This window comes from Rhipicephalus microplus, chromosome 2 (assembly GCF_043290135.1).
Source record: "Rhipicephalus microplus isolate Deutch F79 chromosome 2, USDA_Rmic, whole genome shotgun sequence".
Taxonomy (NCBI): Eukaryota; Metazoa; Arthropoda; class Arachnida; order Ixodida; family Ixodidae; genus Rhipicephalus; species Rhipicephalus microplus.
The window spans coordinates 286,470,756-286,496,402 of NC_134701.1; the positions used below are offsets into that span (position 1 = coordinate 286,470,756).

Consider the following 25,647-nt stretch of genomic DNA (forward strand, 5'->3'; position numbering starts at 1 on the left):
TTTATATTTAGTAATTTATTTTTGCTCGTCTTAAGCCGCGAGAAAGGCTCGTTTCCACCTTGTTGACATGCGGTTGTTAGCCACCCTCGCAAGCATGGTGCAACAGCCCCCCCGGTGTGTCCCTGTCGAGAAGACAAAAGTCCTGCGCGCATCTGTCGTCCTCACGGCCCGTCTTGGCGAGCTGCCCCTTCTGCGAAGCCTTTGTCGTCGATGTAGTGAAGCTGCTTCTTTGTCTCACGGTTTGTCGTTCTTCCGTTGACGTGCTTTGTTCCGTGATCAAGACGTATGACGGCTGCCTGCAATCCGCTGCGGCTGCACTGGTTCCCCGTCGGTTCCGGTTGTCTTGCCGCTCTCTGTAGCACGCCGCGGTGTACAGGGGTGACAGAGTGAATGGAGCTCGGCACAAGTCGCTTTATGACTACAGAAAGGCAGGCGCAGTGCTCTGCGGTGCAGTTATTCAAATTATATTACCCTGTTCGTAATTTTCGTAGCAGTCTGCCAGTGACGAGCATAGTTTGTTCTTGGCAGAGTAGCGCTCAACATGGCCTAATTGTAACACGGTAGCGTGCGGCCTCACGAGCTCCAAGGTCACCCACGGCTTCCGATAGCCCTTATTTCTGCTCGTAAACATCGTCTCTTATTTGTAGATTGTCCCCAATCTGCAAGTCAAAAGCTTTATTCAAATGTCCTGGGGAGCTTAGGCCTCCAGGGGATCCACGAGGGACACCGCAGCCGTACTCTAGGCGATGCCCGACTATACGGCGGGAAGGTCGTGGTGTTTCGCAAGTTTTTGCACACTCTGGACTGTCTTTATTGGTGGAAGAGCTCGGAGCCCCTGATTGCTTCTCGCCAGTCGGACTCACTGGTGAGAGTTCCCTGCTATAACGCGGAACATTGCCAAAACGTGTGCGAGAGGGAACAATAAAGTTCTATGAAGTTGGAGCACTCTCGAGTGATGCCTCAATTCTAATGGCTGTAATGGCTGAGTCAGTCCCCCATGGGTACGATCTTGTTTGTAGCATCCGAAATGAGTAAATATTATTTGGTTGTGAAAAAAAGGGAGTACGTTGAGTCAATTCGCAATCTTAGAGCCTGTCAAGAAATATGCTCCAATGTTGCACGCCATCTTGAATACAACTGTACTAGAGGCAGGTATGCCACAGTTTTGGTAAGTGGGGCCCAAATATTTCAAACCTGACATTGAGCAGACAACTGCTCTGTAGGTTTAGAGCATTGTGCCCCGCCGCGGAGCTTGTATCTTACCACAGTATACGAGGCTCTGCTTCTTTATTGTTGTGGAAAAACAGCAAGAAAGAAAATGAACGGGATGAAAAAGCACGGACTCACTGGAGCTAGATGTTCTGCCATTGTCAGTTCATTCGGGTTTACCATTACAGAGCACCCGGACTGACGCTCGTTTAATCGCGGGTACAACGGCTTTCCTCGTATTCGGCCCATGCAATGTCTCAGTAAATCGGTGCAGCAATATGGAAGCTAAGCCAGCGTCGGCATCTGAGAACAACGATGCTCTGCAGTCATGACGGTGGTTAAGCACAGGCTGGCAGTGCTTTTCCGTCGCATATATCGTTATTAGTTATAGCTTATGACAGAAGTCTATAGTTAAGGCTACTTGTACGCGACATGTTACCTTCTATATAACCAAGGATTACTGAATAGAAGATCTAAAAATTGTGTGGGTTATCACTAATCACTGAGTGCGTGCGCAAATCATACTAACTTCTACGAGTCATAAATCGCCCTTGTATTCGCGAGAAGACCTGAGAACTCATTCTATGGCTGGGCGATCCCACGTGAGCCGTTTCTAGTGCTGCGCTGTTTTACGGACTCAGCGCGCAGTCGCTCATATTTTCACGTCATTGCCTCGCCTGGTTCGCCCCTTTTTTCCAATTGCTTCCGAGTTCTCTTCGTGGCAGCTTCGCCAAGCGTGATTCAAGCTCGGAATGAGAAGAAAAAACGCAACTCGTTTTGCATAATGTGCCTGCGGGGAATAGCCGCCCACAAGCCGCGAGAAAAAAACGCTCGGACTCTCATCGAGGCCGGCTATGGCTCGTCTCTCTTTGGCTTGTGTTGTCTTTCCTTCCCAGGATAACGCGGCTGCGCTAAAACGTTCGCCACGACGTGCGAGGCCGTTATAATGGCGTGGGACTGCTTAACTACCTGAAAACAGCGAGCGTGCCCACTCAGCTAGCTCACGCGCGAAAGCTGTAAGAGAGCTCACAGGAAAAGAAAAATGTCGATCTATATAACTAGGCGACTGTGTGGGGTTTTCACTCGAGGGCGGTTTTGCTGTGAGATAAAGGTAAAACCGAGCAGGTGAGAGAGAAAGAAAGTTTGCGGGAAAGTTGTCTCGTGTGCGGTGCGTATGTGTCAGGTATCGACGACAATAACATTCGATATTATTTTCTCTTCCATTTCTATAGCGCATTCGTGGCGATAAGATCACTTGCTACGTGACGCCTGCCTATACAGGCAGAAAGAGTGTTCCGCCCTCGCCATCAAGGCTGCCACCATGTGCTCACTAACAGTTCCAGGTTTAAATGCACATATACACTACACTACATGCACTACATAAAATGAATGCACTACAAATGCACTACATCAAATGAATGGGGAATTTACCGCCGCTGACGCTCAATTCTACCACTGAACCCTGGATTCTGTTTGGTAGGGCATCGAACCCGTTATTCAAAGGTCGCAGGTTCGAACCTTGCCGGCAGCAAGTTATTTTTTCGTCCGCGTTTCTTTCTTCACATTTACGTTACAATCGCCACTAATATTATTCCCTATACTTCCCTTCACCTTAGTAGTTCTCATTAATATTCGTAGTGAAATATGTTTTGCAACACAAACTATTGCAACGAGAATGATCCTGGAGTGTTTGCAAATGCAGTAGCGGTGAAACTGTTTTTTTTTTTCCATCACCATACAGTTTGGGCGCGGGGCACACAACACATTAGGAGTGGCAAAATTGAAACACGAATGTCCTGCGGGCACTTGAACGCGTACCGCATTCGTTTTTCAATCGTGGCGTGGTTGCGAATGTCACGCGTAATTTTTGCGTTTGTGTTACTCGCCATTTCTAAAAAAAAAAAAAGGTTTTAGCAACTGTTGCCGCTGCAAACCTGTTATCACTGTGCTGTCATCTCGCCTAAGTGAATTAGTTAATTTTTGGTCGTGATTATGATGAGTGGTTTCAACACTTACGCTTTTGTAATTCTGGGGCGAACTGTTCAGTCGCTATGGTTCCATGAATACCATTGCGACGTTCTACAGGTCAAGATATGTCATTTTACTGCGCGTAAGTAGATTTCCTAGAAGGACGATGATATGTGCGATTGCGAAAATATCGTGGCAGGTATTTTTGTCACTCAGTGCCATGAGACACACGCTGCTGTGTAGATGTGGGAGCAGCAAGAGGCGCTGCGCGCAGCCTGAAACGTGTTTGCGTCAAGCGACTCCTTGGCGACGAGGAAATGGAGGCTGTTGCGTGCGTTGCCGCTTTCGCATATGCAACGACGCATTCAGTATGTATAGCAGCAAGCAGAAAAGGGGGTGCTACCGTAGCCAGAACCGGAATCCCGCTAGCAGCGGAGAGGTTGAAATAGCGTCAGCGTCCACACAGACGTCCACGCTCACCCCGCTGCGTCCCTTATTCTCTGGCAAGGCTTCCGGCAGCGCAGGCCGAAAGTGCACCTCTACGGCGATACCGTTTCCGGGAATATGTCTAGCGCCAAGCACCGTGGGCGAACGCGCCGCGTTTCTGCTGCTATCGCTTTCTCAATGAGCCCCGGCCGTGTATTATTTCTCCTTTCTCCGCTTTCTTCAGCGTCGGCTTCTCCTCGCGCCAGTAGAGCAGTGTAACAGAGCGCCCTTCCAGGGGGTACCACTCTCCGCGCATCTTTCTTTGCCGGGGCTGCTTATTGAGCTGTCAGGGCGGTCGCTTTAAATGGACCTCGCTTGGCGATGATTGCCTTGTGCTGCGGCACGGAATCGGGTTTCGGAAGGAGCGGATCCGCTTGGATCGCGAAGGCTTCTCCGCTGGCTACCCAGACGTGTCCTTCTTCCTTCTTGCTGCTCAGACGCGCGCGGTTTTTCTTTCTTAGCGAGGATTTTCTCACCGCGCTAGCGAAAGGATGGGGGGAGGGTGGGAAGCACAAGTCGTGAGCGCTTTTATACGCGGCTGCTGACGCGGCACAGATCCGAGCTGACGCGTGGCCGCCGAGTGAAGACGCGATAATCTGGCTTTTTCGCGTTTCTCCCCTCACTTAAGCCGTCGCAGCTTCCGACGTCCTCTCCTCCCCTCGATCCTCTTGCGTTGCTGCGCCGCGCTGATGAGAGCGGCTGGCCGATGACAGCGCCCTTGGGTCTGTGTTTCGTCCCTCCTCGGCTACCGGCTTGGCGAGTCTGTAGGAACTCAGAGGCGCCTTCGTTCTTATTCTGCCTTCATTCTAGCAAGGCACCCCTTGTGTAGTGCTCGCGTTGTCTGGCTCACTTCGTTGCAATTATTTGCGCTACAACCCTACACTTAGCGCCTATTGACGTAATGCGCACCTGTGAGCCACCAGTGCGCTGTTGACTTCTTTGCGGGCCACGAGCCTTAACGAAACCATGTAAACAGCGTAGTCTACCTTCGTGCAGTTTTATGTGCTATGTGTGTATTAGTGCATATATTATAATCGTCACCCACCAACTGGAGTAGCACGTCAAGCGAATACCTACTCCAACATCTCCAGCTATTCGTTAACATATTTCTCTCTTTCTCTCTCTCTCTAATGTCTAAGGGGAAAAGATTGGTTGTTCTGCTGTTTCTTTGAAAATATTTGTGCAAGCGCTGTCACAGTCACTATTTTGTGAAGTGTCGAGTCAGAAATTAAGGAGAGAAGTGTACATTAAGGACTTGTTTTCTTTGTTCGACACAATATTTATTAGAACTAACAGAAAAAAAGAGAGGTAAATGAAAGACAGGGAGGTTAACCATGTTGTACCTGTTTTGCTTCCCTATACGGGGAAGTTGCGAAAGGGGGTGAAGAATAGAGAGAGAAGGAGGAAGGAGAGAACAAGTCATACGCGCAAACAGAGATCATCTTTCACATTCACTCGCGTACACAGCCCCGCCGCGGTAGTCTAGTGGCTAAGGTACTCGGCTGCTGACCCGCAGGTGGCGGGATCGAATCCCGGCTGCTGCGGCTGCATTTCCGATGGAGGCGGAAATGTAGTAAGCCCGTGTGTTCAGACTTGGGTGCACGTTAAAGAACCCCAGGTGGTCGAAATTTTCAGAACCATAAACTACGGCGTCTCTCATAATCATATAGCGGTTTTGGGACGTTAAACCCCACATATATATAATCACCCGCGTAAGCATCCACCCCTGTGAAACATTTAAGACCAGCTCCTCTACAGTTGTCTAAATGTAGATTGGAACCCAACTTGTTCAAAAAACGATTACAACGACAGGCTCTGAGAAATCCAGAACTTGCGGTGCGCATTGAGCTGATGGAGTTCTCATTCCGTTGACGAGAGTGTGCTTCGAGATCATAAGAGACCTCAACAAAGGAGGACTTGTTGGTTTTCGTTATGGAAATCATCTGTGAACGATGATGCACATTTCGGGGCATTCTGCATCGGCCCTTTAAGAGTTCGCAGTGGTGGCATGCAGTGAGCGCCCCGCCATAGAGTTTCCTAAAAATTAACTAGAGCGGACTCTGGCGCTGCAATCGTTCAGCGACCATGGAAATGATGGGAAGTACACGGATTTGTCTGGCCTTCGTACTTGCGGGTGACGAGTCATACTTGCGGCTTCGTTCATTGCTGGTTTTGGTTTTGTTTTGAAAGAACGAACTTTTTTGAACTTCGTGACCGGATTCGACATGGTAAAGGTTACGGATATATACACAGGAACTGTGAGAACAGACATGGGTAACTGTAACGCTTGAGCCTTACGAAACAGCTGCCATAGGCAGTGTTGACTGGACAAAAACAAGGAATAAATATCGGTATCCCAGCAGAAATCGAACCCTAGCATTCTGCGTGGCATTCAAGCATTCCATCACAGAGCCACGCCAGGTCTCCGAAAGACTTTGCCCCTAATCATCGCGAAACGTCAAATGTGGTTGCAGTGCTGGCTGTACAATATAATAAACATTACATCTGCACTCCTATGATGCAGCCGTCATGTCGGGTGAACGTAAATTGTAGTTAGGCGCTATGCGCTGAAGATGACTTGTGTTGCAGTGTTGAGGGCTACCATCCTCGCGCACACCAGCGCGAACACCATCAGCGCGAACACCAGCGCTTCTTATCAGCTCACCACTTCTGGTGTTCCTAATATCCATGTTGCTGTTGGCATTGTTACGCAACTGTAAACAGTTGCTAATATAATACTAATGTGGCTGTTTAACGTATGTGTGTGAGTGACTTTGTACACATATTTAGCGCCACATCATAATGGATTGCTCGATAAAAAAATTAATAAAACAAATTCACTTTCCATCCGCATGCTTCGCACAACGTCAATTTTCAAGGTACGCGGGATCTGTCGAATTTTTTAACCGGTTGCTCTAATGAACGTCCACAATAAGTGCGGCCTCGTGGCTCATTTGTTTGGGTGCACTTTCGCCTTCCCCTGACCGGCCAGCACAGAACAGCTCGTGCGCATCGACGCGTGAAAAGACTGCCGACGTCGTCGTCTCCGCTTATTGCTCACGCTTGGTGGAGCACGCCCGAGGAGATAAGCGCGAATACCAAGTAGCCCGAGTGCGACAGCAGTGGTGACAACTGCGACAGCCGCGTGATGTCGCTATGTGCCGTTATAGTTTCTCTGGAACGCGCGGCCGGAAGACCTTAGCTCGCGGTATGCTCGCGCTATACGTACGCTGGTGAAGTAAATGACACGTGGCTGTGAGGTGCTTTGTCGGGCGTAGATTTCGGTATATACCTATGACATATATTCGGTACGCTGTTTCTTTATGTGCATGCCTATTGATCTAACCATGGAGGATGCGTACCGCTTTAATTGAGACTGATGTCACTAATCGCCCGATGTCGCGTGGAAGCTATAGACGGAACAGGCATGCGGCATTCATAAACCGCTTTTTACCTAATTACTCGTATTAAACGAGCGTGTGATTGACCTTAAAGGTAGACGATGCAGTAGAATAATAATAATAATAATAATAATAATAATGATAATAATAATAATAATAATAATAATAATAATAATAATAATAATCGTCGTTTTTTGCGCCAAAATAAGAATATGAGAATGAGGGATGCCGTAGTGAAGGACCCCGAAACAATATTGACTGCCTGGGATGTTTTAACGTCTTACTTCACCAAGCAAGACGCGCATGTTTCTGTATTTCTAAAAATATTGCTAATAACAATATATAGATTGTTCCTATGTCAAAATGGAGATAATGCAACGTAGAGATAAGGCCAAGAGTCGGAGACTCAATCCGGACTTTAATGGCTGTACAACGACCCAGATATGACAAGCAGCCGTTTGACGACAAGTAATCGCGAATCGAGTCCTCCGCGATAGCTTAAAGCCAGCGACGACTGACGTGCGCATTTATGGATCCGCATGCAATCTTCTGCGATTCAGTGGTCCTTCTATGGCAAGCAGAGTTAATGGCAGGGTCTTTTCACAAGAAGTATAGGCCGTGTAATTTGGAGGCTATACGTGATATATGCGAGTTTAGAACAAACCATCAGCCATTACGCGTTAATAAAATGCCACGACCGCTTCGGTTACACGATATCGCAAATGTCCAGCTGCACGCGACATCACATTTGTAATAATTCGCCTGATATCCCCAGCTTCAGTCCGAGGGCGCTGCCATAATCTTCTCTAAGCTGTTCTTAAGATGCGTGACCCCCCAAAAAATGCACTGTCGAGGCTGTGATGCCAGTTTTTGTGCCCGCGTGGGACATCCCAGAAAGGGGGTTATCTATGTCTTCGTTGGAAAGGTCCATCATGCAATGTCGGGGGCGGCTGTAAACCGTAACCTCTCCGTTCGCCCACAATCTGCAGCTATTAATATGGTTGACGCTATGCCCTATGGAGCTCACCGTTGCACAAAATGGACCCAAATCACAGCTTTAAAACGCCGCAAAGATTAAGCAGGCAAGCATAAACACAAAACGCCGGATGAGGCTCAGTGTATTCTATAGGCAGACTATGGTTCAAGTGCAAAATCCGGCACTCCGATTCTCCGATGTGCTTCGCACGTGATCGTTGAAGAGAAGTAAAACACGTCCTGTAGGTTAGTATTTCGCTATCTACTATAAGAGGTATACAGGCTTGTCTGACATTGTGTGGGAATTCCGCCTTCCATGGCCTCCGCAAAATAGTTGGCTAGTCCACACTTCTGACACCATGTCGTGACACTGCATACGAGTGCGAAGCGTATGCGTGTTGCAATAAACAGTAGAAGAGCGGCGCTCTAGGTGACACAAATAAAAACGTCCTTTCTTTATTGTGCCGGTCGATAATATACTTACCGGAGGACATCACGTAGTAAGGATAGCTTGGCGCACACAGTTGTCGCCCAGCGATCGGTTGTGACGTCAGATGCCGAACACAGGCAAACGGTAACAGCATTAATAGTTACACCTTCCCCCTTCCACCCCCGCGCTAAATTCCTACACCTAACGGGGCTTTGCACTGCCCCGATCCATGACTGGCCCACGTTTGACCAAGCGACTACTTCACCTCATGACGTCATCATGTGACGGTACGATGGTTTTGCCGTGGCGACGTCACTGATTTCCGAAATCTGTGACGTCATGCTGACTTCGTATGGTGATGTCATCACATGATTTTTTTTCACTCGTGTTGACCTGTCCGCGCTGGGGGACGATGGTCTATGGGTCAGTTTTCGCGTTTAATGAAGCGTCCGAGGAACGAACATTAACGTCACATTCTCGTCACCTTTCGTAGTCTGGAAGCGCAGTTCTTTGACACGGCGGTGGCTTATGTCGTCGCCAGCAGCCATCGATTTCACGTCCCGACGAGGTCGCCAATGACCTCTGCGACGGACGCTGTCTTTGTCCTTGGCGGACACATCCCATCAAATAGGCCATTCGGGACGAGCCTAGTACTCGCTCGTGTAGGCGTGGTGCAGTCGTCTGGCTTGCCACTGCAGGGCGACGCTGCACCATCAACGTTTATGAGTATTGCTTGGGTGCTGTTACGGTGTCGTCAAATATGCATCGATGGCTACCAGTCCATTTCGTTGTACATAGTCATTGTTGTTTATGATGGCCTCCGGTATCTAATACACATGCCTATAGGGGACGACACTTGTTTAATGTGGAAAGACGCGGGCTGTCATTACGCACGCGTGGTAATTTAGCCCTCGCCCGAATAATAATTTAGCACCCGCGCGAATGTGTGTGAGGCATGCGGTTACACTAGAATGGCAAGAAATGAGCAGGTGATCGGGCTAAAAAAATTGTTAACGTGGTTGCTGTTGTTTTAATTTATGGTACATTCCTGTAGTTTACTTTCATAAAGCTAAGTTTATGCCTTTCCTAAAAACATTGCTGCCAGTAAGCCTGTTCGCATTATCATTGTGAGGTGTTATATACTGAAAGGTGCACGCCTTCGTTAATGTAGAAAGGGAAGGTGACGTCATCCACGTATGCATTTGGAAACTGCTGAGCACTGTTCACTGAAGGGTTTCTAAAGATATCGTCCTCTTTCTAAACTTCATGACCGCTCTGTTCGATGCTAAAAAGGCTTTAAGCAAACGTATTTGGTGACTTTAGAATCACGCAAATGCTTAAACTTGTTTCAAAGCGTATTCAGTTAACCGATAACGTCTACGTTGACATTTTTTTATCTTGTCATAAAGCGTTAAACTGGCAATTTCGTTGTGAATGATGGCGCCAACAGACGACAAAAGCAGGTTGTGCTCAATAACGACCTGCTATCGGTGTAACTGAGAAATTAATGATGCATCGAACTGCATTAGTTATCTATGCCCACATCGCTATACTTTGGGTCATGCAAGTATACCGTGCACGAGAGGTAACCGCTGTCTGCCGACATCGCTTTTTATCGAAAGATATCTCTGCACAGCGTAGAATTGTCACGTGACACAATAACTATGTTAATATCGGTTAAAACAGCATGGTTGAATTGTTGGATATTTAAAGGGCCGCCGCCACTGTGTCCTTACCCGGAAAGCTTCGTTAAAACGCTATATAGACCCGAATGACACCGTCGCATCCTCGTTCCCTTCAGGTCGGTACTACTGCCGCCACTGTGGCCTGATACGAAGAACTCCGTTGCACACCACTGAAGACGCTGTACGCTCGAACCGCTCCTCTGCATCCTCGCTCCCTTCGAGTCGGTACTAAACAAATTAACGCCTTCGGGACTAACGGTGTGCGAGCGTATAGGCAGAGTGGGCACGTGTAAGAGCTTCTGCCCCGTAGTTTCTATTCGCTTTCAATGGGAGCTGACTGTTGCGTATTTCGCTAAAGAAGCAACTGTATGCAGCTACTTTTGCAAAGCTCATGAACCCCCTCCATCTCCCAAGAAAAAAGAATGCAAGCAACGGAAGTCGGGGCGTCCTCGGCTTTTCTTCCTTCCGTGGCGGACGCGAACAGAGCAGCAGCCGGCCGTGGCCCGCGGCACACTTCGCCGCCATCTATTATTCACGGGACAGGACGGGTTTCACGGGCGCTGTCCTCTTTGCGCGTCTCACCGCAAGACACCGCAGCGAACTCATTAAACTAACAGCGCGCGCTGTGTCCCCACCGTTTCTTCATCCTCCCACCCGCAGCTCCTCCTCCTCTCGGCTATTCTGGCGTAATCAAATTAGATGACTGCTTTCAGACCTATCGCGCATTTTTCGTGTTTTGGCTCGTTTCTTTCTTTCCTCTCTCGCATAATTTTGAAGCTTTCGCTTCGCGTTCGCTCTTCTGCCGCGACCTTGTGCGCCGATTGTTTGTGCTTTGCTTAAGTGGCCAGAATGACTATCTTATTACCCAGGCGATTTATGCTCGGGGCGCTTCGTTGCTTAGCCTTAAAATGTGCCCTAATCTTGTCTTTGTTTGCAACTGCATGCTAATTGCAGGCTTGTTTGCGTTTATGTGTTTTGATGTGTGAAATGGCCATTATCTTATGTCTCATAAAACGCCGCATTCAGTCACGCTGTCGTTCCCTGTCGAAGATTCATTTTTGTTTATTTCATCAGCTCCTGTTTTTATACTTATTCTTCTGTGATACTGAGAGAAATGTATCAGTCAACACTTCTGTACTTATATATTTTTTGCCCTCTTTTTAGTTGTTCATTCTTCGCATCTCGACACATGAATCGTTCGTCTCCACAAGTAGGGCGTCTTCTTTTTTTTTTTTTCATATGTGGATAGGCAGATGCGCTTGTTTCTGCTGCGTAAATATTTCATTTTGGTAGTGAAAAGTGACTGGCAGAAACTAGATATTGCTTAATCGGAATCGCCGGCGTTTGTGTCAGAGGACCTATTTCTCACCGGGATTATGGCAGTCTTCCTTGGCATCTTTTGCCTTGTGCTGTGGACGAAAATGAATATGCACACACACACACACACACACACACACACACGCGCGCGCGCGCGCGCGTCCGCTAGCACGTGTATTACGCACACTCTCTCTCTCTCTCTCTGCAGGAAATACGTTTTTTTTATTCCGGTGATCTTATTCAGAAACTATTTACGTTTGTTTTTTCTCACTACCTAATCTGCTCTGTGCTTGCCAGTACGTTGTTGCTCAACTGAACACAATATTCGAAGTTGCCACGCCATGATCTGTGCATAAAAGTGAATGCTAAATCCGAGGAAAATACTTTTGTATACGCTAGCATGAGCAATGCCGCCATATGTCATGCCGCAGTGTTCAATTATTTCGCCGACCAGTGTCTTCTTCTGAACTGAACATATCCTGACTAGAAGAGAAAGAAAAAAAAATGCAGCAAGGATGTGAAGGAAAAAGAGAGATTAGCGTCACCTATCCGTATTGCGTCGGGCCCGCCCCCTACATCTGCTGAGTGCATTGCGTTGACAGCATCGCGGCTCTGCGGGCGGTGAACGAGACAACTCAACTTCGAAAGCAAAGCCGGCACCCCGCCCTATAACTCACGGGCTCGTCCCACGTGGTCATATAATTTACAGATCCATGCCCACCCTCTTTCTAAGCTGTGGTCTTTATGGCGAGCGTGTAGGAAATCATGAAAGCCGGATGCCCCGAGAAAAAACGATAGCGGACAGGGCTCCCTCAAAAAGCCATTGGCGCCAAGAAACAAAACAGCTGAAAGTGAGATACAGGCACGCAATGTATATTGAAACGAACAAGACACGATAACACTGTCAAAAAAGAAAACCATATCTCGTCATGAACCCTGTCGCTTTAGGCTCAGCCGAACAGCAGTCGCACCTGGGAAGGAAATAGGCTATCCCCTCCACCCCTCGCCCGTTTTCTCACCAGTCGTGCTCTTTGCTGACTAAGAGAAAAAAAAAAAAGACGTAAATGTAGACGAGAGTTTGCAGAGCAACGCTCCCTGGCTTCTCCTGCTCCCCCGTAGTGACGCATTTCTCGCCGCTACCGGAAACATTGTTCACATTTCGGTCTATGCTATCCCCTCATCTCCCCGCCCACCCTAGTTTCCCCTGCGGTGCCTTCAATACCGTATACGCTCGTGAGCTTGTTGTGGGCGCTTTTTTTTTTATTTCTTGCGCACAGCTTGTTCCTTTTGTAATGGAAGCGCCGTCCTGTCTGCTTTAGGAAGGCCCATGTCCCCTCCCTTGTCCGAACAGGTATTGCAGCGCCATATTGTGGGAGTTTCCCGTCATTTCATCCCTATGTATGTTCGTTTTTCCCCTCTTGACGCATACGACGCCGCTCCCCATTTCACCCCCTACTTCCTCATCTTACTTTTTTTTTTCTTTTTTGTGTGAACGTCTAGCCGTGTTGCACTTCATGGAAATAATGGGGAAAAAACTGCAGCCTTCCATACGTGGTGTGGCCCTCTCTTTAGAAAATGTCTAGCTGCACCCCCCCCTCTCCCAATTTTTTTTTTCCTGTCCTACATATTCATCATTTGTTTACGTTTTCTGGTTTCTTTGTAGCTTTCGCCCTTAACTTTATTCATGGGTACGTCAATCTTCGGAGTACCTCGTATTCGATACAACCGCCCTCCCTCCCCCTTTTTCGTTTTTTTTTTCCTCGAGTGCACTGGTCGCATAGCGCGCGCTGCTTCACTCCGATCCTGTCGAAGTAGTCGCTCTGCTACTGTCTCTCTCTACACGCTACATCAGCCAAAAGCAAAAGAAGCGTATGCCTGAGCAATGGTTTGTGCGTTAAGATTTTTCTTCTTCTTTCTGACGAACGTGGCTGTCCGACACTGCATGCGTAGACCTGTCACTGTGTAAAGGAACGCGTATCGAGCGGAGGCCCAGTGTTTCGCCGCGCACGCCGTATTTGACTGACAGCTCGCTAAAAATTAAAACCGAGAGAAATGGAACCGTTTTTCCTCTTTTTTTGTCGTTTTTATTTTTTGTGTCAAGCGAGCTCTTCCGGATTCCAAAATGGTATTTCTGTTCCTAACCGCCTCATCTACCTGCCGCGTGCTCCGCGAAGAAAGAAAAAAAAATGAAATTTAAAAATGAAAAGCTGGCTGGCAGGCTGACCTGTGAAGCTGACAAGTGTTGTCCGGCCAGTTCCGTGTGTGGTTGTGGGCTGCCTGTCTGTCCACTGCTTCCCGTTTTTCTTTCTTCCTGTACTGTTTTTTTTTCTTTTTCGCTGTGGAGCTCTCAGCTAGACTTCGCCTTCACCTTGTCTTTTCTTATTAATTTTTTTCTTGCGTATATGTACTTGTTTTTCCCATTGGCACAGTATTCTGCGGGAGAGGTATTTCTTAACGCAAGAGGCGTTTATATTGCTTACTCGAGTGGTTTTCGGGGGTATCGGGAGAGATGAAAATATTCGAAATATAATCCCTTTCTTCTTGTTCCTTGTTGACGTGTTTATCTGCAACTAGTACAACAAGGGCACAGTCCTTGGCGCACTGAATTGTGCGTACGCGGAGCGCATCAAGCCTCGTACGAAGCCCTCCATCCGGAATGGCACGGCAGTAGCTCCTCAAGTTGCACTTAAACAGTTTCTCTTCACTACAAGCGTCTGTTTCTCCAGTGCGTTTCCACATCCTAACGAGTACAGTTTCAGAACTCCCGGCCGCCGTCGCCGGAGCATAAACGGCACGCATGAAATCACTGGTACTAGGGCACGTCTCTGTCGATAGTGGTTCTGGTAGTAGTGACTCTGGCGAAATTGTGAGAACCGAGAAGCGTCGTGGTGTAAGTTGCTGGGCTCTTGTGACGCGGGCCAACAACCTTCGACTCTGGCGGAATTCTGGTACCTGTGCAAGGTCAGGCACGACATTTGCTGTCATTCATATTTTATAGTGGTGTGACAACGTAGATGACTTTTCTATTCAGGTGACGTGGACCGCAAGCTCTGTTAATGCGCTTTATGAGAGGTAGAAACACGCGATTTCATATATATATTCAGAAACGAAACTGCGTATGCAGGGAAGTGAAATTTTTTAACGAGGTAGAGGGTTTTAAGCAACCTAATGTATGTATGTTCGTGCGTGTGTTTACATGTGTGCGCGCGAATACTGATGTGTGTGTGTGCATACACAGATGCAAAATTGAAAATATTTGGGGGCAGGATGGTGAACCCCTTATCCATGCATCTTCGGTTTTCCTGGCTATGCCATGTGGTATAGCGTAACGGAACCGGTAGAAGCCACGGTGTAGTGGGGAACTACTAAAAAAAGTTTGTATAAAGAAGAGTTCTGTAGCGTACAGCCACTTCTCGGTTACACTGGTCTATTCTATTCGCCTCTCAATGAAATGTCTCGACATCGAACAATCAAAACCATCAATAGCATGAATGCTCGGCCGCCGAGTGCCATGGCAGTTGGGTGACCGAGTTGGGTACGTACACTTTGCGATTGACAGTTGCGCCATTCCTGTGGTACATTCTTAGTCCAGAAGTTATCCATGAGCCCACATTGATGAGTGCATATTTACCTTCGAAGCAGAGCTGTAGAAACAAGCAAAATAAATATAACAGACACGCGGAAAGGCTTTGCTTGAAGTAGAAACCGTGAATGATCTGGAAGAAATATGATAATATATTGAGCTTCAGTTAAAAGAAGTTGTCCACAATGGTCCTTAGAGAACAGTCGAAATGGCCAAGTTCAAATACGTTTGATAAGCCTCAAAAATAGTTTTTTTTTTAATGAAAAGAGTGAGTTTCTTGCGAGACTTCTCGTCGACATTATCATTATATAGATAAGTTCTCCTCTGGCGTTCCAACCGACACCTTCGCGTTTGTGCTGTTTTGCTCGGGGAACCGTACCACTATTTATCGGGCGTTGGCAAGGCTTCCCCCTCATGCCGTCTTCGAGCTACTAGCGAGGCTTCTTTCATTCTCCCGATTCGTGGAGGAGACGGTGTGGCGTCCGGTATTTCGTTTTTCCGACCGGGGATCCCTTTGTGCTGAACCCCACAGGGGGGCGAGAGGGAACGCAGGCGCACCAAACGCAGGAGAAAGTACGGGTCGCTGCAGTAGAATCGGGAAGAAGCCACATGTCGAATCCCGTGAAAGGCCTGGCCTCCAAACAGCACCCTCCGCCTTCGCACAACAAGGTGGTGTGACTGGTGTGGCTCGACTTGGTTCGAGGGCCACGGCTGCTGTATGCGGGGACGAAAGCACGTCCTTCTGGAGTCCCGAGTGGCTCTCGGCTGTCTTGCGAAATGCTTTCTCTGTAAGCGCCGAAGACGATGTTTACTTTATTTATTTATTTATTTATTTATTTATTTATTTATTTATTTATAATGAATAAACAGTGCGATCTATCAATTGAAAGATTATTGCAGGGAGGAGGGGGGGGGGGGGAGTGTTCAAACGTAGGGACATGCATTTAAACAAATCATAACAGTACAAGTTTCAATATACAAGACTAAGAAAAAAAAGTGATTTCTATAAATTTACAAAGTAACACAATATAGAATACCCATATGCATAATAACATAATAGCACAATACATGTTACAAACTAACACAATTATTAGAATAAAGCAAATACAATACAATAAGAAGTGATTGTTTAGGTGAGGCTGCTTTCAAACAGTGAGAGTTTGTTTTGCGCGCCTGTTCCGACTCTTCTCTTTTTTGTGTGTTTTTGATGACTGCCATCTGTAAGTCGTCTTTGATTTGTTGTTTAAGCCTATCATTGAGTCGACAATACGTCAGCCGCACTTTGTGCGTATTGCTTCCTCGTGTGCCCGAATGCCGTCTCGTCCTTTTTTTAACCCTCTGTGCTTGACCTGGTCGTTTGAAGTAAGCAAACGCGACTATGCAGTCGTCTGAATAAAGCGAAAATAAGACTTCGTCACACAAGCATAGCGTGCTTACCGCTGCAACACCTGTGCGTGTCAGCCGAATCGCAGGTAATACTGTAAACATGATAGCTATGACAGCAGTTTTGGATGCCCCGGTGTATCCTAGGCGTTCTATTCGCTTTACATGTTGATCCTGTATCTTATATTCTCCAGCCTTAAAGAGGCCGACGTAATGTGTCTTGCTGACCATGGCCTCCGAGATGGCGGGCGCGTGGCGCTGCCGCGCGCCCGGGATTTCGGAGGCCATGTGTTGACTTGATCTACAGTCAAGCTATACTTACTTCCAGAAGCGTCAAGTCGCCGGTTGTTAGGTGAAAATATTGTTTTCAGGTGAAAAAGACTCGTCTGAGTTCTGTAGGTATTTTACAAAAACAATCGCCTAATTAATGTACAGGTACGTGTCATGAATATGCTTTATGGCATTAAATTGCCGCATCACTACCCTTTCAGTGAACAAAATAAGCGCGCATAATGCCGGTGTCACATAGATCTTGTAACCACTTGTGCAATGACAATAATTTTTTTACAAGAGAAAATATATGTACCAAGGCAGCGAGATAGCTGGTGGCATTTTAGTGGTTCCTGTATATTTAAAACCATAATTTGTCCATGTGGGTGAACATTGCTTTCAGGAAACAATGAAGTGTACAAGTTTCCGGACAGGTTATTCAGTATGCACCCGAAAAGTCGACGTAGTATCGTCCGTGCGCAACAAATGCATAACTGTTTAAACTGATTCACTTCTCTTCTTTGGTGTTCTCGTGGCCTTATATAGAAGCAAAGCGCAGTTGACGTCTTGTGAGCTTTACTAAGAATATTAATGAAGACTCTCGTCAGCATATGGCAGACAGGGACTGCATGCTATTGTCAGCGTAGTGTATACCTTTAGGGAGAGATCGTTTACGAAAATCAGAAGGTACACGTAGTGAGATTCCGCTAGTTGAACGCCTTTGGAATGTTTCAAACAGTATTGGGGCAGCCTTGTTTGCCATTTCTCCGCGCTTCGTATCGTCAGTGCTTTCGTGCACATCTTTCTGTCTCATCATTATCGTCATCATCATTATTGTCAGCCTGTGTTAGTCTTCGCAGGACGAAGGCCTTTCTCAATTATATCTGGTTTTCTCTATCCTGTACGAGCTGATGCCATTTTGTCCCTACGAACATGTTAATTTCGTTGCTCCACCTGACTGGCTGCCTTCCTCGACCGTTTTTCTAATGCATTCCTTCGCAACCAAATCTGTTGCTTTTAACGTCCATCAGATTTCTGTCCTACGCGTTACGTGGCTAACCCTGGTTCACTTCTTTCGCTTGAACCTATAATGTATATGCTAGCCCCCTTTATTTTCTGACCCTATCTTCTCCCATCTCTTGATGCTACTTTCGTCATTTTCTGTTCCTTGTGCACTCTGCGTGGTCCGTAACTTTTTCTCTGGTTTATTTACCCTCTGCCTAATGCACAAAACGTGATTTCTCAAGTATTTCTTCATACAAAGAGAGTTGTCAAGCTATAAAAACCTCTGTACTGTGTGCGCTGGGCGCTCATTTGTCCGCCAACTCAGTTCTCCATCCGGTATACTGTATGACTCGAAAAGTCACTGATAAGGCGTGGCTGTGTCGCTTCTTGAAAACCTACCAAACAGAAAAAAAAAGTAAAGAGAGAGAAGAATGGTAAGAAAAGGAAACTCTACCAGCTGCCCTCGCGAACACCATCATTCGTAGACGACCCCAAACTGTCCGCTATGCTTGCAACTTATCCGGGTTTCACGCGTCCTACGTATAGGCGACGCAGCACACAGCTATATAGGGGCCGTATCCCCAACACGAGGTGAACGGCCCTGGCGGTTCTCGCATGCGGGTGCCTTCTACGCCAGACCACGGCTCAGTCTATCGCTGCACCTGCGCTCTGGCTGAGTCAGCTGCGTCCGTACCCGTCGTTTGCTCGCTTGTGGCTGACGCGAAGTTTTGCGACGCCGTGTGTGAGCCGTCGGCCATGAAGAGCGCAGGTGGTACGAGTGAAGCGCATTGCAATGGCTTAATTCGGCACTCCAGCTTAAGCTATATGGAAGGACAACAATACGTGTGTCACGTCGCTGTCTCGCGAGGGTGTGTCGTTTTTCGTTTGTCGGGACAGCCGAGTCAGTCGTGCTCTTTGCCATTTTCGCGGAGAGAAATCGAATGGGAAATGCCGCGAGATAGACCATAACAAATGTCTGGCTTGGTGCTCTGTGTTAGGGGATGCCAGTAGGGTGAATACGTCTGAAAGAACAAACAAAAAGAAAAGTGTCTGTACTCACGCGGGCATGATAAGGCACCCGATGACATCAGTGTCGTGACTACAAAAGTACTAGTATTACGATAAAATTGCTGCTACAGCAGTCATTAGGAAGGTAGAATGTTGAATCTGAAATATTTGTAGAATAAGACGTGGGATGTGATGTAAGCTCAACGTGGCAATATGTATTGAGATTCTGCTAAAAGCACAGTGCGATTTAAAAGCCAATATGTACGTCTATATACCGAGCGTGTCCATTACTGATGGGGCTTGATTATTGACCCGCAAATTGGGAATTGAATCCCAACTGCTGCCGCTGCATTTCCGATGGAAGCGAAAATGTTTGGGGTCTATGTGCTTAGGTTTAGCCGTACGTTAAACAACCCCTGGTAGACGAAATTTCCGGAGTCCTCCACTTCTGCGTCTCTCGTGAACACATCGTGGTTTTTTGTGCGTAAAACGTGGCAATTATTACTAATCGTAATAATAAAATGGCAACATAGCACGGACATTCACCAGGACTCAGACAGAGTCTTGGTGAACTTTTTTGATCGTTACACGAAGAAGACATAATCGCAGAGAGGTGGCGTAGTCTTACACGCAAATTTTGCATTGCAATACCACAACACAGCTCCGCACAATTGCTGTGCAAGAACGGAAGGCCCAAAACGAATGATCATTTTGCTAGTGGGATGACAAAGTTGCTACCATGGGCTTCAGTGTATAGATGTAGCTCCTAAAATGCTTGGCCTAAGTGATAAAGGAGTTGCTATCAAGCTGATTATGTTGTTGAGATGGCATTGCAAGCATCTAGATTACCTGGCTTCGCACAGCCAATGCAAATGGTCTATTCGCATCCATTAACAGTCCACCGGGGTAGTGTAGCTGTTATGGTGCTTGGCTGCTGATCCAAAAGTCGCGGGTTCGATTCAGGCCGCGGACTGTTCGATGTTGGTGCACGTGAAAGAACACCAGATAGGCAAAACTTCCGGAAATATCCGCTACGGCGTCTCCCATAATCATATCATGGCTTTAGGACGTTAAACCTGAGATAACATCACTGCTCTCATTAAGTGCTTTGTCGGCGCCACGGTGTAAGAATAGTCTTTACACAATCGTCCGCACTTCTCTTATACAATGCTTCCTCCTAGAGTATATGACCGAAAAAGGTAGAAACGTGGGCATGCGCTGTGTGCGTTATCGGTGTAAGTCCTTGTCTGTTGCGCTGTACTTACATTCCTCATCCACGACTATTATTTTGGTGCAAGACACCGATACACATAGTTCTCGGCCTTAGCAGTAATAGCAAGTGAAAAGCACTGATAACTGTTGAGATTTTGGTGTGATAACAGCCTTAATATTATGAGGCATGCTGTATAGTGCGGGACTTCGGATTAATTTTGAACAAGTGGTGTTAGCGTACTCATAAAGCCAAGCACACAGGTGTTATTTGCACTTAATACCATCGAAACTTGGTGGCAGAGGCTGGGAATCTACCCAGTGCTCGGTAGCTTAGCAGCGCAACATATTACGTGAAGAGCTAACACGGTAATGAAACATTAGAAATTTGTGCTTATCCAGGCCGAGTAGTCACAAAAGGTGCTGATCGTGAAATGGAGTACAAATGATGAGCTACAACTAAATTATTTGTCTGGCACTTAGCAACAATTATTAGTGGGAAAGGGAAGCGAAATGGAGAAGAGGGCTCTCCTTCTCCAGGTGGGTGCCTGTACCACTACACGTTTCGCCTTGAACGCGTGGTTCGATTTTCAGTTCCTCGAACACTCACATCTTTGCCTAATGGAGAGAGAGGATACACTCTCAAAAATACAGACGACGAGATCAACGTACACTTGCTGTTTAAGTCCGCTTCACGAACTAATGACATAAAACAAGACACGTAACACTGAAAAAGCCACTTCAGAAAGATCGATTGCTCAGGACGTTTCGTATAATCTCTCTCTGTCCTTTTTCCTCTCATTTCCTTCCCTCCCCCTTTTTCATTTCTTTTGTTGTGGTTCTCTGCCAACGTGACTACGCGCCCTTCGCCCGGTAACTACGAAAGTGGTGAAAGTGATCGCGTGATGTCTGTCCATCAGTAGGTCTGCTAATGGCAAATCAAAAAAAAAAAAAAGACAGAACAGCGTCCAGTGCGGGCCATCTCTCAGAAAACGCTAGGGGCGAGCCTGATTCGACAGACAAGCCCCGGTTTCGAAATGTAACTGCTTCGGGGTGGGGGTCATTCAGACTCTCGGCTTAGTGGGCAGATGAACCTCAAATTGACCTCAACATCGTGTGCCGTACTTCTTCCACTCAGAACAACTCGATGAAAGCGATCTGCAGTAATGGGCGAATGAACAAAAGCGTGCTTGGATTCTCCCCTATAGCTCCTGCATTCCTTCCTTGATGAATGAAGTGAAAGGCTATAGAAATATATAAGGAAAAATTCGTGGCACCATATTTCTTCCTTCGACCAGGAAGGAAGGAATGATTCAGACCGGATGGCTCTACCGATGGGCCATATTGTGTTCGCGTAGCGTGGGAAATGGCTTCGATGCCTAGGCGGCCCACATCGCCCGGCGAAAAAGAAAGGCGTAGAAATTCCCTGGAAGAAGACGAGAACTGGAGGAAGAACAAACCAACGTTCGAACCCCGGGTGCTCAATAGACGGCATGCTGGCGGGCGTAGCGCCAGCAGCGACGGAGAACACGAAGGCGAGCGAAGAGCAGCAAGTGAGGGGGGCGCTTCGAGAATTTCTCGTTCCGCATTCCTCGCGATTCGGTAAAGATGTACGCTGCTTTCCACGAGACCAGACCCGGGGATCCTTCTTCCGTCCCGAGTCGGGGAGAGAAGAGAGACGAGGTGGTGTATCGGGAAGCCGCATGATGTCGAAGAGGAAAAGCTGGCATCTAGGCTGCGGATTTCGACCCGGCCCGTTTTTGTATGTGACCCGTCTTGTTCCTGCTTTTGTGTATATATGCCTTTCACTGGTGAGCAGTGGTTTCAACTACGGCCTTGCGCCCCTCCCTCTAGAGCACCGCTCAGAGCTCCCATCGCCGATGTGCTCGGGCTCTTTTCCAGTATGCCACATATATGTCCAGATTCATCGCCATGGCTTCAACTCCCCTCCCGGTCACCGTCTCTCGAATGCTCCCTCGTAAAGCCCCGTACTTTGTGAGACCACCGCTTTGGCAGAGGCCGAAAGAAAAGCCTCGCGGGGTTCGCGACCCGGTGTCGTTTGCGGATGTCACCGGGTGCATTTTGCTTAGCCTGGTGGCGGAATCTGGCGCGTTCTTCTGATCTCGGCCATTTCGGTGCCTACGGATCACTCTCCCCTTCTCTGTAGGCGAATGACGAGGAGGGTAGTTGTCTGGAAGCAATCGGCCGTTCGATCTCGACGCTGCTGTCGCCGCTGCCCGAGTGGTGATGTGCTTTCGACAAAGCTTGTCGTGTATCTTATTATTTTTTTCTCGTTTTCCCGTCGCCTCTTACGACGTTGTTTCTGTCCGCACGATGCGTCGGTGCTCGCGCTTGCCTTCTTCCACCGAGATTTCTTACTCGCCGCTTCATTTGGTTGGTGGTCCAGGACGTATTGCTGCTGCTCTTGTTCTTTCTCTCGTTGCTTCCACTTTTGTTTATTCTTTGCCGTGTGGGCTAAAAGAAATCCACGGCGCTCGTAAACGGCTATGCCGAACTACGCTGTTTTTTTTTTGTAATGGTGTGTCATCGACATTTTATACCGGGAACTCTGAGACCTCGGTATCACGCCACTGAACAATGTGTTTTTTGTTGGGGGTGACTGATTCTGTACTGAGAGAAACAAAGCTTTCCGGCACTGCGATCACAAGTAACCATCCTTACAACGCGTCGCCCTATAATTTCAGGCATCAGAAAGGCTGATGAAGGATTTCCGTTGATACTGGATGAATTCTTTAGACGCCGCTTACATCAGTCAGCAGTAAGAAGGTTTTACTAGTAACGCTGTGTCTGCAGAAGTCCGGATTGTTGAAAAACTTGGTCATGATTATGAGTCATGACTCTCATATTGCGCGAATTTATCGTGCGCACCTCATGAAGTGGTCCAATGGGTGCAAGGAACGTCGGGCATTGTGCTTTTATTTCCGATGTGTATGCCGATTTATCGCTTTCCGTGATCCATCCTCGACTTCGAAGGCCTTTACAGCAGCAGTTCGCGTCTTTGTTGACATCAGTGAATGCAAATTGATGATCATATCAGTGTTCTTCTTTAGTTATCTCCCTGATAAAAAAAATCAAGCGCGTGTTTTCGAAACAAGAAAAGTAGGAAGCAGATATAAGTTTGAGGTAGACATATCTTGAAACCTATGAAACGATAGGGAAGAGTCTTACCGTGACGCCACTCAGTTTCCCCTTTGGAGAGTCTGTGTTCCCTTTTCTTTTTTGTTTTCGATTACCTCGACTGCTTCGCCGACCCCCGTTCATTGCCGTTTCCTTTTAACTTTCCTTTGCTGGGATCCGCCGCTCTTCCTTTGCTCTTTCCTTCCAGCATTGAGCCATTCATCAAAATTCCCTCGGTGAACAGCCCCGGGTAAGAGAGAGAATCGCTGCAATGGGGCTGCCATTACCGGAAGCAGAGGGCGCTCCAATCGCGGACGTGATGCCAACTTCCGGCGCACGCGTGCTTCCTCCCACGGGCCGCGCCGTTCATTGCGGGGCCGCAAAAAAACAGCCCCCCGTGGGCCAATTAAGGCCGGACGACTTTACGGCGTCACTTCTTTTCACGGCCGGCCGTGCGCTTTGCTTGTGCTCGCCGATTGCGTATTATCTATTTTTTTCTCGTATAGCCTCAATGGCGCCTGAGTCTCCGGCACCTGCATTCGCCTCGTTCCAGTATCTCCTCCTGTGTTTAAAATAAGGAATAAAAAGAGGGGAAAAGTTGGTGCAAATTATAAATTTCCCACCGGTGCGCTTCCTCCGCAAGGCGAGACTCTCGCTGCCAGCCGAGCACGCAGGACTACATAGCGCAAGCCCCCGAGGCGCGCCAACGTTAAGCGGAAATGATGACTCGAGACGCTACTCCCGCGGGAGAGCAGTGCACGGTCTTCAAAAGGGATAAATAGCGTTTCATAACGTATCTTCGTGCGAAATAGCCGCGTTTGGCCCGTAGGCGAGGAGACAGCTATGCGATATCCTCTTACAGCCGAGCCCCGGCGTATCTCGCACGTTTCTTCATCCATCCCTGCGCGTGTCTCGTATGTATATCCTTTTGCCGCATCTATCTCGAATGTCACGCCCTGCGAAACCCCCGTTTTTTTGTTTATTTTTTTTTATCCGCTTATCGCGTATACGACCTCGGTAAGTAAACGCGGTCCATATCGGGTTGCGTGGATGACGCCGGTGTTATGGTTATTTATTGTTATTAGTGTGCGTAGAATAACGGCGGGGGACGTAAGTCGCCTTGCGAAAGACTTCTTTTGGGGCTGCACGAGGAGAAGGAGGAGGACAGCGCGCGCTTCGACGTTGGCCCAGTGTATAATGTGCGAAGCTAACTGTCTTCAGGCAGTGCACTTCGCGGTTTCGCGTTCGCCGCAGAGCAAGATTGATGCGTCACTAACGCGTAAAACGTTATAAAGCTCGCAAACGTAACCGTCTTCGGGTGCTGTGCACGTATAGTTGGAAGCTGAGTTAGTAATGCGCTGGCGGTAGGCTGTATTCGTCGTATGGAGGTCCAGGGTTTCTTATTTTCTCAATCTCCACAGTGCGCATCACTGAGATTTTTAGCTACATATGTGGAAACACCGCTGAAAACTGGGCGACCAGGCAAACACACACACACGCACACACACGCACACGCACACACAAACACACACACACACACACACGCACACGCGTGCACACGCGCACACGCGCACACGTGCACATGCACACACGCGCACGCGCACACACACACACGCACACCAAAAAAGTGTTTCGTCCTTGCCTCATTTCTTTTAGTGGTGAAGCGACTTAGCCTTGCCTTCTCCTGTGGTTACGTTATAGAACCGTTGCTATACACTCTTAAAAAAAGGGTTGTAATACTTACTAAGTTTCACTTACTAAGTGCTTGTCACATATGTTACTACCCTCTTAGTAACTGGAGTTAGTAACAAGAGGCTTAGTAACCGCTACTAAGCAAGTATGTTAGTAACGGATACTACCATCTTAGTAACAGGTGCTACCCTCTTAGTAACAGAAGTTGCAGCATCTTAGTAACATATACTACCCTCTTAGTAACTGAAGCAAGCAGCGTGTTAGTAACAAGTACTACCCCCTTAGTAACTGAATCAAGCAGCATGTTAGTAACAGATACTACCCTCTTAGTAACAGAAGAAAGCAGTACCTTAGTAACAGATACTACCCTCTTAGTAACAGGTTCTACTATTTTAGTAACTACAGCAAGCAGTCTGTTAGTAACAAATACTACCTTCTTAGTAACTGCAGCAAGCAGCATGCTCGTAACAGATAGTACCCTCTTAGTAACTGAAGCAAGCAGTATCTTAGTAATAGATACTACCCTCTTAGTAACTGCAGCAAGAAGTCTGTTAGTAACAGATACTACCCTCTTAGTAACTGCAGCAAGCAGCATGTTAGTAACACATACTACCCTCTTAGTAACTGAAGCAAGCAGCCTCTTAGTAACAGATACTACCCTCTTAGTAAATAAAGCAAGCAGCATGTTTGTAACAAATACTACCCTCTTAGCAACCAGTTAGTAATTGGTCCTAACCACTTACTAAGTGCAAATCGTAACACGTCCCACACTACTTGATAAAAACATTACGAACTTAGAAACTTCAGTAACATACTAATCGCTAATCACTCTCCGACTGCTTTAGTTGCACGGTAAAGTGCAGGAAACCTCAGATAATGAGAGGATCC

At 47.4% G+C, this 25,647-nt stretch overlaps 1 protein-coding gene across 10 annotated transcripts in view; it reads left to right on the forward strand.

The window, feature by feature from the left end:
• Positions 1-25,647, forward strand: part of LOC119177364 (uncharacterized) — a 515,905-nt gene that overhangs the window by 292,481 nt on the left and 197,777 nt on the right. The gene's annotated exons all lie outside the window — the stretch shown is intronic.